This window comes from Zosterops lateralis, assembly GCF_965231275.1.
Source record: "Zosterops lateralis genome assembly, chromosome: 1".
In the NCBI taxonomy this organism is placed as follows: domain Eukaryota; kingdom Metazoa; phylum Chordata; class Aves; order Passeriformes; family Zosteropidae; genus Zosterops; species Zosterops lateralis.
In genome coordinates, this window is record NC_139762.1 from 123,172,168 (window position 1) to 123,189,747 (window position 17,580).

At 38.4% G+C, this 17,580-nt stretch overlaps 1 long non-coding RNA gene across 14 annotated transcripts in view; it reads left to right on the plus strand.

Moving 5' to 3' along the window:
* Positions 1-17,580, plus strand: part of LOC310918665 — a 43,615-nt gene that overhangs the window by 9,921 nt on the left and 16,114 nt on the right. For 7 of the 14 annotated variants that reach the window (XR_014591709.1, XR_014591710.1, XR_014591711.1 and 4 more), the window contains exons 2-6: positions 9,761-9,991; positions 11,589-11,703; positions 12,575-12,762; positions 15,649-15,756; positions 16,601-16,759. This is a non-coding gene — a long non-coding RNA (uncharacterized lncRNA). Of the gene's footprint in view, positions 1-9,760; positions 9,992-10,614; positions 10,707-11,588; positions 11,704-12,574; positions 12,763-13,170; positions 13,373-15,648; positions 15,757-16,600; positions 16,760-17,580 lie in introns of those variants that run through there. The other 7 variants (XR_014591718.1, XR_014591719.1, XR_014591717.1 and 4 more) reach the window with 6 other exon arrangements.

Below are 17,580 nucleotides of genomic sequence, written 5' to 3' on the forward strand. Positions count from 1 at the left end.
AAGGATTCTAGAATAAATTTTAACCAGATACTGGAAACTTAAGCTCCTGGAAAACTGCCTCTCCTTGACTCTGTCAAAAGGTCTTTTTAGCCACTGACCTGTAAAGAAGACCTTCATTGTCGGTAACTTCTGGCTTGGCAAATTACCTAAGAGTCTGCTAAGAAAACTTACATCGTACAGTGGCCTTTCAAACTTGTCTACATCCTAGATGGAGATCTACCCAAGCATTGACCAGAAATTGCTGTGATCAGAACAAGACAGGGCAGCCCCATTAGGGAGGGGGAACAGGAGATCATCCTTGCCTGGGGAGGTGTTTCCAACATAGGGTTCAGAAAGTGATCAAGACATTTTCCACACGGCACATCTATAGAAAATTCAATGGGATGCCAACTTCCCTCCCTTGAATGTCTGGATTCAGTGGGATACCTGCCTGCCAGATCCTTCTGGTGACAATTAAGGCTATTCTTTGCCCTTTTCTAGAAGTGTTTCAAAAATATACCAGGTCCAGAAATTTAAGAAGTACTCAGGATTGTTGAGATTGGAGTTATCACTACTAAGCCCTGGAGCACAGCTTGGGTGAGTGCCTTAGGTAGAACCAGGAGGAGTGAGTATCCGCAAGCAAGACAGTGCCAGACTGGCTGGTAAGAAAGTTATCAAATACTCAGGATTCCTTCCCTCACTTTTCATTCCTATGCCCATTGTGTGCACCAGGGATGGATGGCCTGGAGTGCCAGCCTGGGAGGACTGTAAGGGAAATGGCTCCACAGGAATGATAAAGTGTCCCGTGTTCACAGGGAGCTGGGGTGTGACAATCTCCTCTCCCCAAACTTTCTGCACAATTTGTGCGCACAGGGGAGAAGAAGGCTACACCATTTTGCTTTTCCTTCCAAAAACACATTGTGAGAATACTTTTTGGTTATCATGCCTCACCAAATGTGAATTGAAGATCATAAACATGGCAGATTGACATTTCTTTTAAATAATGTCAAAAAAAAAAGAATAGCAAGAAGGTAAAGCATACATGATTTTTTTTTTTTTTTTTGATGCAACACTAATTATTAAAATGTTGGAGATCCCCTTTGGAAAAGCTTAAGGGTTGGCCTGGTTTTTTTGCCTCGTCTGTTCTCCTCACTCCATATGGAGCCAGCCAGGATAAAATCAGTCTGGTGCTTCAGAGGCAGCCTGAAACACAGGTGTGAGTGTGGTTATCATGGCAAGAGATGGGCTGATGGCTGAATGGGATGGAGTTGGGGTTGGTTCATGACTTTCCTGTTCTGACAGCCCCAGGGGTAAGGGATGAAGCTCCGCTGGCTTGGGCCACGTGTGCCTGTTTGGGACTGAGGCACTGCTCAGCACCTTGACCTCTTACAGTGTGTTGGCATCACTGCACTCAGAGCAAACAAGGAAAGAAGTTTTAAGATTTAAGAATAAAATGACAAAACCATGCATATGTATGCAGTGCTGACTGGCACCTCAGGTGTCAGCCACAGCCAACTCCCACAAAGGTTTTTCCTTCTTAAATTACATCTCTACAATTGACTGTTTCTGTCCAAACAAGGCACCAAATAAATGGGAGAAAGAGAAGGAGAAAAATTGGGTTGCCTGGAAATGGCTCTGATCTTTCAGGCAGGCAGCTCTCTGCATGATGCTCTGGGTGTGAGACAGGCTGTGGTTGTCTGTGCTCCATGTGAAACCCTGCCATGTGCCACATGGCAGTTGGGCAGTCAGCAGCTAAACAAAACAGCGACTCAGGTGAGAGATGGGCCCAAAGCAGGGCAGGCTGGAAGGGCTGAAAAAGCTTAAGGTGCAATCAGGAATGCAGGATACTTTAGCCCCAAGAGAATGCAGTTGCTAATATGTAATCCTTGCTTACTAGGAGAGATCTGCCTGTTTGTGCTTTTAAAAATTCAATTGCCATTTCTTGAAATTTGCAAACACTCTTGGAAGTGACATCTGGGATGGACACATAGGTTTTGGTTTTCAATATCTCTGTAATAAGCGCTGAAGAATTAGGAGATTAAAAAAATTTGCAGAGTACAGGTGTGGTAAAAGTGAATAAAGTGTTTCTCTAAGTAAGATGCCTTTACCTTCTGTTATTATCAGGATATCTCAAGAGTCATCCTTTACTAGTATCTTCACAAAAAAGGTTGAATGTCTTTTTTTTCCAAGGCTATTTTGAGGGGAGGAAGTAGATTAGAATAGAGTTTTTAAACTGGAACAGCCCTCTGCTCCCCCAGAAAATTTTTAACATTAGTTATATGTAAAATTGTTGATCCAAGATCTCCTTGGCTACTGCATTCTTCTTATGTCCCTATACCTTTAAGCAGAATAAAGATGTCTGTTTCCAGCCTGACAATACTATTGATAAATTATTTTAGGAAAATTAAAGTAAAATCAGGCTGATTGAACTTCTGAAAGGAGAACCACTGAAGAAAAATACTTGCTAGGATGGAACTTGTTCACTCTAGGTGCCCACAAGTGGGAAAAAATTGGCATAGCTTACACAAAACGTTTTTAATGTTCCAGTTAAAACTTGAAATGATCTGTCAGCTGTAGCAAATATTTGTTCTGGCTTTTGCAGGTATCTGTCAGTCCTGGCTGGGTCTGCCTGTATGTGCAAGTGTTAAAGGGTGACCTTCCCTTGCTGCTTGAGGGTGCTTACAGCAGGTTGGGAAAGAAGGACCTGCTTTGGAGCACCATGGAAATAAGTGGCAAAAGCTTTATGGAAAGTATTTTGTTGTTCAACAGAGTTAGGGCCAAAATAAAAGGTGTTGCATATAGTGGAAATATTTGCATGCTGTTTCTTATGTAATTTATTATTTGTTTTGTCCTTTAGCAACAAGTAATTTGATTCCCTATCCTTCTTTTCAATAACCAATGAAGATTTTGTTTGCTTTTCCCTTTTTATGTCATCTGTGAGACAATCAGATTTTTGCCCTTGAATACAGATTGCCCATGAATAGATATTTGCCCATGAATACAGATTGATTTCAGAGTACATGCTTCTGAACAAGGCATGCAAGAAAGTAATATCAGTAGAAGGGCCAAGGCTGAAAGAGGGTTTATTTGATTCATAAACTGATAAACTGCTAAGTGTATTGCTAACTGCATCCAATGGCATTGCCACAGTGACTCATGCAGTAACTGCTTCATCCAAGTGCCACTGTCAGTCACTACTGTCATTAAAAATAAACGTGATGGTGACACTCTCAGAACTACCACTGCTAAGTGTCCTCGTGGTTGTTTCTCTGACATGGAAAAAGAAGCATTCAGATAAAATTGTCTTTTATCTAATAGGTCATTTGCCTCTTGCCCTGAGGAAAATAACCCATTAGGTAGCAGTAGTGCACTACATTTTCACAAAGTGGAAGATGATTATGAGATACAAAGGCTGGTTAGAAACCAGAAGAATTATTTCTGTTACATGTTTATTATCTCTGCTGGAACTTCAAGTCATACAGTTCAGAAAGCCAAAAACTTCTGAATTCTGCCACTTAGGTATTCAGTAAAACTGATGATCATAAAGCACCTGATATTATTTAATTAAAGTAAGTAAGTGTACACCTTAAGGTGCCATGTTTGCATTTGTAGAACAAAAACTGATTGAGTTCAGAATAAAAAACATTTATTGAATAAAAATGCGGGTTGTTGTGTGGTTTTTTGGTTGTTTTTTTTGTTGTTGTTGGTGGTGGTGGTTTTTTGTTTGGTTTTTTGTTTTGTTGTTTTTTGGTTTTTTGTGTTTGTTTGTTTGTTTGTTTCGGGGTTTTTTGGGGGGGTTTTTTTTGGTTTTTTGGTTGGTTGGTTGGTTGGGTTTTTTAGGTTTTGTTTTTTGGTTTGGTTTTTTTGTTTTGTTTTGTTTTGTTTTTTTGTGTTTTTTTTTTGTCTTATCTGAAATCATGTTGGAGAATTCTGCGTAGGTCTTTAACAAAGAAAGTTGCCTAAATTCAGCAACACGCAAAAAATGGGAATATATTCAGTCTCATCTCCAAAACCACAAAGGCCCAACAGTCATTCTGAGTCCCTTTCTGCCTCCTGATTTAGGTGACTGGAGCACAGCTCAGAGGTTGGGAGAGACAAGCTCTGCAATCCTTGTTAAGTCTGACTAGATTTGGGCCAACACATGCAGCTGAAACTTGGCAGTCTAGGTAGCCTGCAAAGTTAAATTCTGCATAGACATGTTTACTTTTTGTTAGCTACAAAACACGTTTGAGGGATTACATCAAATACTGTGCTCTGATAACTGGAGCTGTAGCCCTGCCAGTTTGGAAACTTAAATGGTTGGTGGTTTACACATCAAATTTGTACTGCAGTGCAAAAGTGCAGCAGGTATGAAATTTTCCCTGTAGCTCATCTCTGGCTTAGGCCATGTCTTTAAGAGATGCCAGTTTAACAAGGTAAGATATGCCGGGTACTTCTAGATGTTTTAGTAAGTATTCCTGTAGCTGCTGGTTAAATTGAGATTCTAACACTCTGACTTCCTGTTATATGTATTTATCTCCAATTATATGTGCTTCAAAAATGGATTAGGTGATTTTTCATAGTAGTTTAACTTCTACTAATTCCTTCTCCAAATGCACCAAACTTCCTTAATGTGCCATATTTGTACGGATGTTTCTTTCTGGATCCATACTCTTCATTCTTGGAAAGACAGAGTTGGAAAAAAAAATAACCTTTGCAGAAGTGGATTGGTTTCTGGAATGCCTATTTTTTTCCTAATTAATCGAAAAGTTCTGGGCTATAAATCTACACAGGCTACTCCTCTGAGAAGTGGTGGCATAATGATTTGATGTGTGAGGGTGTAAAGTGCTGACAAGTGAAAGACGTAAATTCTTCCTTTATAAACTTCAGTGATTCACTTATTAAATAATTCACTTCCTTGTTAGCAGCAAGTCACACTATAATGCAGTAGTTGTTGGACACAGACCTGTAAATCTTCTTTCATAGTTAGACCATAACCAATACTTACTGTTTGAATATTACAAAAGCAGTGTCTTTGAAAAAGCACAGGTTTTACTTTCTCATTTAATAGAATCTTTTTATGTGTAATGTATTCCAAGTTATTGTATAGTTGATTTTTAACCAATTACCAGTATGCAAAACACCCTGTCATAGTACTGGTAGCATTTTGTATGTAGTTGCAGACTATAAAACACTTATAATCTCTACTTTTTTCCATCAGATCTTCTTCCTTTTTAGTGAAAGGATTATATAGGGATTGGACAACTCTAATTTCAACTCTTTTTTGTGCAAAAAATATGAGATTTTTGTGGTGAGGAGAAAAAAAATTTCAAGGTTCAAGAGAATAAATAAGATTGTTAAAACTGAGACTTCCAAACCTTAGAACTAGAATCAATTTAAGTCAATTTTGGAAATGTTTAATTGTTGTCAGTACTTTACTGAAGAGAATTTATTTAGAGCCAGTTAATACTTGGCTTATAAGCAAATATATTGTCTAAGGAGTCCGTCTCTACACACTGCGTCGTCACTGCAGCCTCCCTCCTCTTAGCCTAATGCTATCTTTTAAGCACTGCTGCCAAAGGATTTGTATCTTGTTATCTCAAAATTCTGGTTTCATTGGTTGATATGAACAGCAAGCTGGCTATCATGAAGATACACAGTTCCTTCAAGTTGGGTGAAAAACACTCAATGCCTTGACAGGAGGAGTGGCTTTAATATAAACTTATGCTTTATTGTAAATCAGATAACCAACACAAGAGAGGGAATTATGAAACCTTGCAGCCAATCTGATAGGGAAAGCTAGAGAAAACCAGATTCACTCTCTGTTTTGTTTTTTTTTCAGTACGTGGTGCTGTACTAACACCATTTTCTGTAGGAGCAAGGCTTAGTGTTGTGTCTGAAATGTCCTAACACAGCTCTATCCTAACAAAGCAGAACCAAAAATTGCTTGCCCTTTTCTAAATAGCTAAGGTCAAAAGTAAATGACACTATAGTGTGCTCATATTTATATCCTCAAATTTGTATTGCCCTGACAAATGATGAAATATTACATTCATGATCATGTGTGAGTTTGTATGAGTCATCATGTCTGCGTTTTGCAGGGCTTAAAAGAAGCACAGATGTTGGAATGGTGTTTTCTGGTGACTGTTCACTGCCTTTATGTCTCTGAACCTTATTCTGTGGGTTTGAAAAATGTAGCAAAAAAACATTTTTGTAGACATGCATGCTCTAAATATTTGTTCATGGAAGGGTTTTGGAATTTCTGATCTGCAGAACACTTTTTGGTGGCCTAGAGACAGCTGGCTGATCATGTTGAGCAGGCACTGCTCCAGACACTCCATGCTTACAGGATGGTATCTCATCCAGTTCCGCAGGGTAGACAGGAATCTTGTGTGACTGCAAATGGAAGTAGGGAGTTTTGTATATTCACTGTACAACCACATCATAAAAGCACTTGAGAACTTCCATTCTATTATTAAATACCAGTAATGGACCCTGTAATGAAATTATAACCTCCCAGGCATTCTCTCTCAATTAAAAAAAAAAAAAAAAAAAAAAAAAACAAAAAAAACCCAAAAAAAAACAAAAAACATCTAACCAAACCATTACTTTTATATGCTTTTATTTGCTCCTTTGCATATCCACTCTACTCTCAGGATTTTTGGGGCTTTTCATGTGTTTGTTAGACTTCACCATCAGTTTTATGACATGGTGTTATGGTGGTCTAATACATTAGATATGTTTTAAATAGATTTTTCCCTAGCCTAATTATTGAGGATTTTATTATATAAGAAAAACTCCATTTGTCTTTACCATCAAGGTTTTGGGTATATCCACGTGTGAATGATCTGGACTTTTTAAACAACTTTTCAGGCTTGAAAATTTGTGACAGTATAACCCCAGAATTTCTGTAGGCCCTTCATGTATAAGCCCTTCATTTCTGAACCCTTCACCACAGAAAGAACAAGGAACTGGAAACAGCAAAATTACTCCAGGAGACCTGCTCCTGAGAGGGGTCAGTGCTTTTACAAGGAACTAGAAGTGCTTTGCACCAGTTATGCAAAACAGGGTTCCAGGTAGGGATGCTTGCTCTGGGGGAAAATGGGTCTATGTCCTTCCGACCCTGAGCTGTAATTCTTCAAGTTCTTCTCAAACAGGGAAGGTTTTCTCTGACAAGCTTGCTTAAAATAACGTGTTAAAAATTAGATAATTGCACTGAGAAGAGTTGTAAATTAAAATGGATTTCAGCACTTCAGTACAATTTCATGTACCGCATGAGATAAAACCTATTTATAGGTTTTATCTTATTAAGTGAAAACCAAAAGTAGATCCTTTTAGTCTTGGATACACCTCAAGATCACATCCCTCAGGATGAATTCGTGGGAGAATGATAACAAGCTGTCTGCACTAGGCAAAAATTTAGTTGGTTGTTTTTTTGGCTTTTATTTTTCCAAAAGATACATGTGTGAAGGGTGTGACTAAGTAGATGAGACTTCCAGGAAAGGAAGAGTCAAGAAATGAATCAGAATACATTAAGGAAGAATATCTAATATGTCAAAGACCAGACATCTGTTATGAGATATGAATTGTTTTCTTGTCTTCCATTTCCACCTATACTTCTTTCTCAGACTACTCTGTGTCCCTATTTTGGGAATGTAGTGATTAGAAATATTTGACTATTCAAGGATTTGATTCAGGAATAAGGAGAGAAAAAATTATGCCATGAAATAAATTATGATGCTTATTAGTTTAAACATAAAACTGCAATATATTTATATTTTTCACTTTGTTTCCAGTCTTCTTCACTTTTTTTCTTTCTTTTAATAGGTTATCTGATACGTCCTTATGTAAAAGATTAACAGAGTTTTTACTGGTTACTTGAACATATTCCTGTTCATTTTTTACTTGATGTGACATGCAAACTCTTATAAATAATATTTGTAGGGAGACATGTGTCTGTAATTTATACTCAGTACAACTCAATAGCAGTCCTTCTCAAATAAGAGAATTTAGAGAAGCAGGTAAGAGACAGGGTGTTGCATCAGCCAATGTTTTATGCAACCCCAAATTAAAATAGTTTGAAATTCTTTGAAAATTAGAGCTGCATGCACTCTCTAAAGACTTGAAAGACAAGAAAAGTGCTGAGAAAACAGATGTGGTAGGGAAGAGGAAGAAGGGAAAGAGGAAAAGTAGGGATAGGTGGGCAGTTGTAGATCAGTCAACTATCTCCAATTTCCAGATAAATACTGGAATAAAAATTCTAAATACATATATGTACGTGAAAGATCAAAATGAGATGAATTATGATCAACAAGTTGTGTTGAGCTGGTATTATTTCTTTCTTTGTTAGGATAACATGTCATTTGAACAGAGAGGAAGCCATAAATTGAATCTGCCTTGGCGTTATTAGGGCTTTTGGTACTGTTATTTATGACAGGCTTGTACAGGAAGAGAAATATGGCCAAGGCAGTGTCTAACTAGCTGGCTGTGTGATCTGGAATTCGGATTTCAAACAAACCTGTCACTGAGAACACTATCAAAGATGTAGAAAATGTATTTTGGAAGGGTCTGTTTTGACCCCTGCTAACTCATGTAGTGCCTATGTAATGGAGAATATGCCATGGAACAGTGAGGGGTATAGTGCATGCTGGAGGATAAATGCTGCAAAAGACCTCAATGAGTTAAGGTAGTTCTGGGAGCAGGAGAAGGAAAATAAGCATTTCAATAGGAAGATATGAAAGATCTGCACCTGGTAGGAGTAAGCCAATCCAAGGCAAAATAGAAAGTTGTGGGTATGACTGTAAAGCCAATGAATAAACATTGACCTGTTCTGTGCCATCTCTTGCTGTGCTTTTCCCATTACAATACGTGTGGACAGAGTATTTTCTTCTCTCCTTTATGACCTTTGCCTGATGGATCTGCCTTTGTACTTTGGACAGCCTCATTCTGTCCTTCATGCTTCAAAAAGATTTTTGCACCTCATTCATTTCCCATTGTATACTTTTTTCTTGAGTTCAGATAATTGAGGACCCACGAATTATCTCTTTTTAAGTTTCATCTTTTTTTTTTTCTTCCTCTTTTTTAGATCATTCAATTGCTTAAATTTTTTTGCAGGTGTACTTCTTTTCTGCCATTGAAATATAATCAGTTCCTCTGAAGTGGTATCTTCTATCTTGGTGTCCCTTGCTCCTCTTCCTCCTTTTTTTCCCCCCCAGAAATGCTAAACTAGCATATAATGGTTCTGCTACTTGACCCACCTATATATGCACAGCTGGTTCTCCTGGCAGCACTGCTGACCTTTGGAAGTCTTCTCTCATTGCTTTCTTCATCTTCTCTGCCAAACCCTCTTCTCCCTGAAATCATTACCAGATTTTGCTTTTCTTCCCCAACAGTAGGACACAGACTTTTTGAACAACTACAGAGATAACTCTTCTGACAGGATTCTGTGTCTCCTAACCTTTACTAGGCCACTTTCAACCTAACACTTCTAACTATCCTCTGCCAAGGGTGTGCTCTCCTGGCACAAGAATATTTCTTCCCCCCCAGGCTTTCACTGCCACACATTCAGTCTACATCAATTACCCAACCCATTCCCAGCTATGCTAACTGGCCCAGGCAACCACACTTTGTATTTCCTACATTTCGGGGTTTCCGTTCATACGCTTGTATTTCTTTCACTGGGACAGATGTCTGAAGTGTTTTGTAGAATGACTGTTTTCATTCCCTTACCAGCTTGTATTTTAAGGAATTTTAAGGATTTATTTTAAGGAATAATCATGCCAGATCACTTTCTCATTTCTAGGCAGAGAGAATCAGCAAATCATCAGTGAAGACACTTCCTGTGAAGAGAGGAAATATTAGTGTTAAGGTGCTGTTGAAATACAGATCTGGAAGAAGACGACTCGAGCATACTCAAGAAAAATAAAAGTTGACAAGAACTTATGCATACAGAGAGCAGAGATCCTTTGGTGCAAAAGGAAGTGAACTGGCTGATTATTGCATACCAAAGAGGGAGAATAGGTTTTATCCATGGGTAAATCTAGAGACTGAGCATAATGGGAAAGATAAACTAATGGGTGATTGATGTGTGTAATTATCTTGCGAATAACTTCAGGCTAGATCCCTGAAGATGGCTTCTTACCAAGGGGAAAAAAAGCATACTTATGTGTTTTAGTGTTTAGTCTATGTTGTGGCAGAGATTAATAAAGATTTAAAAAAGAAAAAGGTGTGGTAACATGTGAAAATACTATTGCTAGGAGGCTGTTGGAGACAAAATAAAATGGCCAATAATAGTTTTCAGTCCTGAGCTATAGCAAAGATTTTCAAAACACTAAAGTCTGTCTCTCATATTCACTTTGTTCTTTTTGATACAAACACCTTTATATCTCCTACATAATTAAAAGCAAGAACAGATTTAGCAAAGCCACACCAATGTATTTGCTGATTCTTTGAAGTTGGGAGTTTAAAAGAGTAGTTTTCTGAGGAGATAAAAGATAATTTCTTTGATTTTAATGATTATTTAAAGAATTAACTAGTAATTCCTGGTTGTGTTTAGCTTATGCTTTGTCCCCAAGAACTGATAGCTCATCTTGAAATCAATAGTTTCCTAGTGACAAGTAATTATATAATTTGATTACTTACAGACAAAATACTTTCTTGGCCTGTAATGATGATCAGAAGCCTAAAGTTTGATTTTATCAGAGTTTTGGAGGTTTCAGCAAGACACATAAATTGTTTTTCACATTCCTGTAAGCCTTTTGCAAATTTCTTATTATGCATGGAACAATTTCTATTATGTAATTTGTGTTTTTCAAGGGTGTAATAAGGAGGCAGACTTGGGTTTTCATTTTGTTTTGGCTCTCTTTTTAAAATTCTCTCATGTCATATTTAAAAAATATTTTTGCAAGAAAAAAATATAATTCCATGCAAGTCATCTCTGCTGAGAGCTTTGGCTGGATGAGAACCAGCAATACTCGCAGAATCAGTGTTTGCCACTTAATTCTTCCAGTTCATCTGAGTAAGAGAGTAAGTTCCTTGTAGATGTGAGTTTGCTGACTGTGAGCTGCCCCAAAATACTGAAAGAAAATATTGCAATGACCAGTCACAAAAATCATAAAGAAATGAGCTCTTATTGAAACAGATGAGTTCTTATTGACTGAGCATCATTTGTGCTTTCACAGATTTGAGTTATTGCAAACTAGATTCTTTACAAGGAGCAATTGTTTTTCTGAAAATTAAAAGTGAAAATAAAACACATAAGAAATGTAAAAGAAAAAATATGTCCAGCCTAACAACCTCAATTTATGAGGAGCAGGAATTTTCCAAAGATGTTTGTTGTCTCTGTCAGCTTTCATTAGTACAGATGCTTCAAATCAAAATTATTACATTCTCTCAAGGAACACTACTTAACATTGTTATTATTTTTTAGTTTATTGCTGGCATGAGTGCTTACACAGTAAGAAGGATAAGGCTAACAAAACAGTTCATTCTGGGATGACCAAGTAACCTGCTGTGGATTGGATTTGGATTCTTAGACATTTTTAGGACTAGAATACCCGTGGGAGGTGTAGGAGGTGTCCAGTGTTTCTCCGGGAGCACCCATTTTGCTTATTTTGGCTGCACTTTCCTAGGAAGCAGCTGTTGTATTTGTTCTCTTTGCTGTCATGGAGGGAAGATCAACATTTTACTGTGCTGGAAACATTTCACCAGTTCAGTGGAGGCGTGCAGAGGCTGGGAAAAATGCAGGTAATCCTCTTTCAGGGCATGCTTCTGTGTAAAGTCATACACCTCTCTTATTGAAAGTCTCACGGATTTTTTTTTTTTTTTTTTTTTTTTTTTTTCAGCTTATAAGTTGCAACATCTATTACCAGATATGGTAGATGTCTCTAGATGAAAAAACTCTAATTGCACAAAACTTGCTTTAGTTTATTAATGAAGAGTAAGACTAATGAGTGACATTTTAAGTGCTGCAGAACAACTCTGGTATGCCTGGGATGCCATTATATTCCTTTTTGTATCTATAAGGTTGCACTACTTGCTTTTTTAGAAACAGTTTTTGTACAAAAGATTGACTTCTTCTGTTGTGGTCTGTATTTTGAGCACAGTGATGAACATGCACATGGTGGAATTCTGGCCTTTAAAAATGTTGCTTATTTTGATATGCCATACCAATTGATACCTCATATAAAAGTCACATAGAAAACTTCATGTCAAAGTGAAACAGCGAGGTATTTTCTCACCAGTCAAGCACAATATGGGATCCTTTTGTAAGGATTTAAGTCTAAAGAATGCCTTTTTCTCCCCCTGGTTCTTCTTTCACTCTGCATTTTCTTCTGCTTATCATGAAGGACCATCAAATAAACATGAGCATTTAGTAAGATGATGTCATCTTCATATTTTATTGATCCATGGAGAGCTGAATTGAAACACAAAGGAAGAAAAGGAAAACCTTCATTACTTCTGTATCTGACATTAGCTATTCTTACTACTTTGCAGTGTCACTTTTTATTTGACTCATATGAATGAGGTGCTGTAAAAGAAATTTGAAACGCCTCAGAAAACAACCACAAGAATGAAATATAAATGTTATCTACAGTATTATTTCTGTTTCTCCTAGAGGTAGACCTCTATGTGATGCTGAAGGAGAACTCAGGCAAGAGCATCTTCCATCTTCAGGTGTGGTGCATGCAGGAGCTAGAGGTGGAAGGTGAATATCAGATAGGCAGAGTCAGGGAAGTGCTGGGGAAGGAAAGGAGCCTTCTGGAGCTTTGCTGAATTCTCATGAAGAATTGGAGCATTATGATGGTGAGTGTGGTGGTTTGGTGTAGGAAGATAATTTTTTTTTTTTTTTAAGAAATCAGAGTGCAAGATCCTTTTAATCTCTTTAATGAAAGACTTTATCTTCTTATTCTATAAACTTTAGGTCCAGGAATGTGTAAACGTGTAACCAGCGCATGGCAAAACCTTGCCTATGGCTCACGCTCCACGAGAGGGAGCCAGAACTGTCTTTAAAACGTCAGCAGTGAACCCTGTGAAAAAACGCAGGCGAAGCTCTGCCCGAGGCGCTGCTATTGCCTTGTGGCCAAGGCAGCTTCACCTGTGCCACCCACACCAGGCAGCCCAGGCTCGCAGGGCAGCGAGAGGCGTGCTCTGATCCACCCCGGCTGCTATCCCCACCTCCTTCTCCTCCTTCTTCCCTTCCTCCTCCTCCTTTTCCTCCTAAGACCTTCTGCTGTGTGAAGACACGAGTGCCTCACTGCTGGGATTATCCCTGTTGGGATAATCGGCAAAGGATGCTGCTGCTTGTCTGCATCTGGAGTTTAATATTTGGCTTAGCTGGGGCAATGAATGCAGGAGGCAAACTGCAGGGTGAAACTGGAATTTAAATGTGCAACACCTGGCAGTGCAATGGAAAGTAAGAATGCTTTTTTGGATTATTGAGTTGGATGTGCAAAGATGTATTTCCTTCTGACTTAAACACTAACAAAACAGCAAAGCCTCTAATTAGAGTCCTTCTAGGAATACATGGAAAAAGCCCAGACCTCCAAAGTCAGATAATGGGTGATAATGGATTTCAGACCAACTTGGAGTTTTGAAATTGACTGCAATAAAAGTTAACTGGTCTGAAATAAGAGTCAGTGATACTAAAAAATACTGTTGCTAAAAAAACTTCTTTTGGCAAGTTAGTGTCCCTTAAGGAGGTCAGCTGGAACTGCTGGTGGAACACATGAAGCTTAAACTGAATCCTGTGCTGGAAATGTGGAGCTAACTGAGCAAGGCTGTACACAGAGGGGTGTCTGTGAAGATTTTCAGGAAGGTTTCTGAGTCAACAGGTGTCCAAAATCTGAGACAGAGGTCTGCAAGCAGGAAAGACTGTAGGTGCATGAAGAAAATGAAACATTTTGGAAAACTTTTAAATGAACAAAATATAAAAATGCCATTGTTTTAAAGTAAACAATTTCAAGCAAGAACAGTCTAATTTTTGCTGGGAAAACTATTGTTTATTGCATCACTGGATTTTACAAAGCAAAAACCACTGTTCTTCGGGCTTTGACAGTAATGTGTGTGGAAGAGAGGCAAAATCCCATTAATTACAGAATCACAGGATGGGTCAGGTTGGAAGGGACCACAGTGGGTCATCTGGTCCAGCCTCCCTGGTCAAGCAGGGTCAGCCTGGTGTCTGAGCTTATGACACAGGATTGTGTCCAGACAGTTTTTGAATGTCTCCAGTGAGAGAGACTCCACAACCTCTCTGGGTAAAGTGTTCCAGTGCTCGGTAACCCACACAGTAGAGAAGTTCTTCCTCATATTCAGGTGGAACTTCCTGTGCATCACTTTCTGCTCATTACCTCTTGTCCTATTGCTTGGCACCACTGAGCAGAGCCTGGCTCCCTCCTCTTGACACCCCTCCCTTGAGTTACTTACAGACATGGATGAGGTCCCCTCACACAGCTGCCTTGCCACTGGCATCCCCTGTGTATGTCCAGTCAGACTTGTTGGCCTGAGCCTGGTCTGATGGACATGACTGCCAGAGCAGAGGGGCATTAATAGCTGATTAAAGGAGTGAATGAAAAATTTTGTCAGAAGGCAGGGGATATGTTCTGTATTGTAGAGTATGGTTTTCATTTATTTGTAAGGGGGTGTGAATGTGTGTGGATGTACAAACACTTGCTGCATCACACCCTAGGGTGGAGTTGTTAGTGTGTCTTCTTCGTGCTGTAGTGAGGGTTGTGGGAGAAGGGTGAAGCACTAGGCAGTATCTTCTTTGTTTGATGCCTTAAAATGTCACTTGACATGTGTAAAACTGACCTCATCATAACCAGAAACTGAAGTTGGTGACTTTGTTTTTGCCAAGGCCAGAAGGCTTGTTTTGTTTGAAAACTTCTCATGATGTGCATTGCTGCTGATCTCTCCACCACTTTGCCCTTTGGTCTGCTAGAAGCAGCCAAATACTGAAACATGATACCCATGAGGATTATGCAAACAAAGGGAATATTTACGTGTAGAGAATAATATTGACATTTGCATCTGCCTTACAGTGTCCCCTCAAATTACACTGAGCAAGAATATATTCAGGCTTCTTTGTTAGATTTGTATGCTGTATGAATTATGACTGATTCTTAAAAATACAAAGTGCATTACTAGTAAGCTCAGACACCAAGTAATGTGTGGCTAAAATTTATAGTCAGCTTATGGTTGACAGCTAACACAAATAACTGGAAGACTGTATAGAACCAAAATGCATTTAAAATATCTCATGCCCAGCAATTGGAAGTGCACTGTATTTTCCTTCAGGCAGGCTGTTTCATTGAAAAGAGCCCTTAAAAGTCATTTTATCTTCTTTTTAATGTTCTCAATCATATGACCAAATAGTTGCCTGGGAAGAAATATCTGTGAAAAGCATCTTAGCAAGTGCCTTAATTGTTAGATAAAAATAACTTTTTGTCTGACAAGGGAAGAAATACTTGCAAAATACCCATGTGGGTGGATTTTTTTGAAGATTGCTGCTATATAATTTTTTTAAAAATTACAAAATCGTAAAGCAAACAATTCCAATGAGAAATAGCTTTCTCTCATTTGTTCTCCTTTCTTGTTTCTTTAGTTCGTTAAAAAAGGGCAAAAAACTCCTTAGGACATCAAAGATTAGCAAATATACTGGTACACTTATTGACTTCTTTTTTTTTTTTTAAGTGACAAAGGCAAAACAGAGGCTACGCTGACCTTTGTGAAAGAAGAGATCCATGGGGAAAGAAGGTTTCTTTCTGACAGACAGGAAGCTATCCAATTCAACCATTAAAGGTAGTGAAGGAGGATGTTTAAGTCATCTGTTATCCCAGGGAGTCAAATGCAACCTCAGGCTGTTGTTTCTCTAAGGCTAAAAATGTACTTACGCAGAACATCTTGTTTACAGAAACTATAAAATACTCTAATGCACTCAGTCTAATCAAATAAGCTAGCTATCTGTTACTGTTTCAGGATAATCTTTTTAAAATATTTATTGTTTTGCTTCCAGTATTTATTTTTCTCACTGTGCACATAATCCCGAATTTTACATTCTGGTTATTATACCACATAACTCTCTGTGTCTTCTCTATATTACAAGGCTTTCTGTTAATCAGTTGCTTATGCAAAATGTGTAAGTTCCCAATAGATGTCTAGATATAAAAAATAGTTGTAGATAATCAATATTTACTAAAGCAAAGAGTGAAAATTAGAAGTCTGTGATAGGTATAGGTGTAATCATAGTACAGAAAATAGTACTAAAGCTCATTATGTAAACACAAATGGTTATACTGTAGGATAGACAGTTAACCTGTAAAATTAAGGAAACTCAGACTCAGCAGGGTACATACTCATTTAGAGAAAAAGAAAATACATATAATGTAAAAAAGACATCCTGGCTTCAGTGATCAGAGGAGACATCTACAGTAGTAGTTACCTGTTAGCAGCAGTCTCTATTTGTTGGTTTTCCTTACAATAGATTGAATGGCTACACATTTTGTCTTTTGTTTGTTAAAATTTCTCTTATAAAGGCAGCCAAAACTGTTGTTGAAAAATGTTATTATTAAAAAAAGTATTGTGGCTTCATGTGGGCATTGTTCTCATTCGGTGGAATTTGAATGATGCTCATGAAAAACTGCAGGGGGAAGAAATATGTAAGGAAGATGCGAACTCCCAGTGTAAGAGCTGAATCATTGCAAAAATGAAATTGCAATGCCACAATACCCAGCACAGTGAATAATGAGCAGAATACAGTGGAAAGAAGGTAGCCTGGCTCTCCCATGCTGACTCTGTAACCTAAGTAAGTGCATTCTGCTGTGAAACTGAAGTGTAGAGTTAAAGATAAACCCAGCTAAGCAATTTAAGTTAGAGCATTTTGTTACAGATTGTTCTGATGTCAGTAGAACCTCTCATGTGTCACACATCCAGGAAGGGAGCTCATTCCAGCTCACACGTTGTGACTTCTCCATGCTGTGCAGCTGGGGACAGGGTAGGTGGGACACACTGTCCCCTCCCCTGCAGTGAGGTTCCACAGGGTGTGGATCTCCTCACCCACCCCATGCTGCTCCTGCTCAGGCTGAGAATGTGGCAGCTGAATATTGCAGAGTGCTGTGCAGTGTTGGTGTTCTGATGGCTGGATAATATCCCCAAGGGATGGCAACCCACAAACAGGTTCTGAAATGAGACCTTTGTAGCCTTTGCTGTGCACTTTGGGCTCCCTCTGGGAATTTTCACTGGGGCAGGACAAACTAATAATGATCATTGGTATAACAAATGGGACTTCAATATGTGCTAGTGGTGTTGATACAACTGGAAGCTTTCCAGAATTATTGTGTTTTATCCGCACGGCATGAAAGTATATGAAAACTAAATAAAGGTAATAACGCTGAACACTTTTCAGTCTACTGAAAATTTGAAATGAACAATTAGACAAACTTGAAGTTTAAAAAAAAAACTCCATGGACTATGAAAAGAGAAAGGAAAAAAAACCTTTCACCTAAAAGGGTATAAGAAAATACAAGCTACTTTGGAATTTATATGCAATACCTGGAGAGACTGCTTTAATATATTCAGGAATAAGAGAGGACTAATAGGCAAAAAATACAAAAAACCAGAAAACTG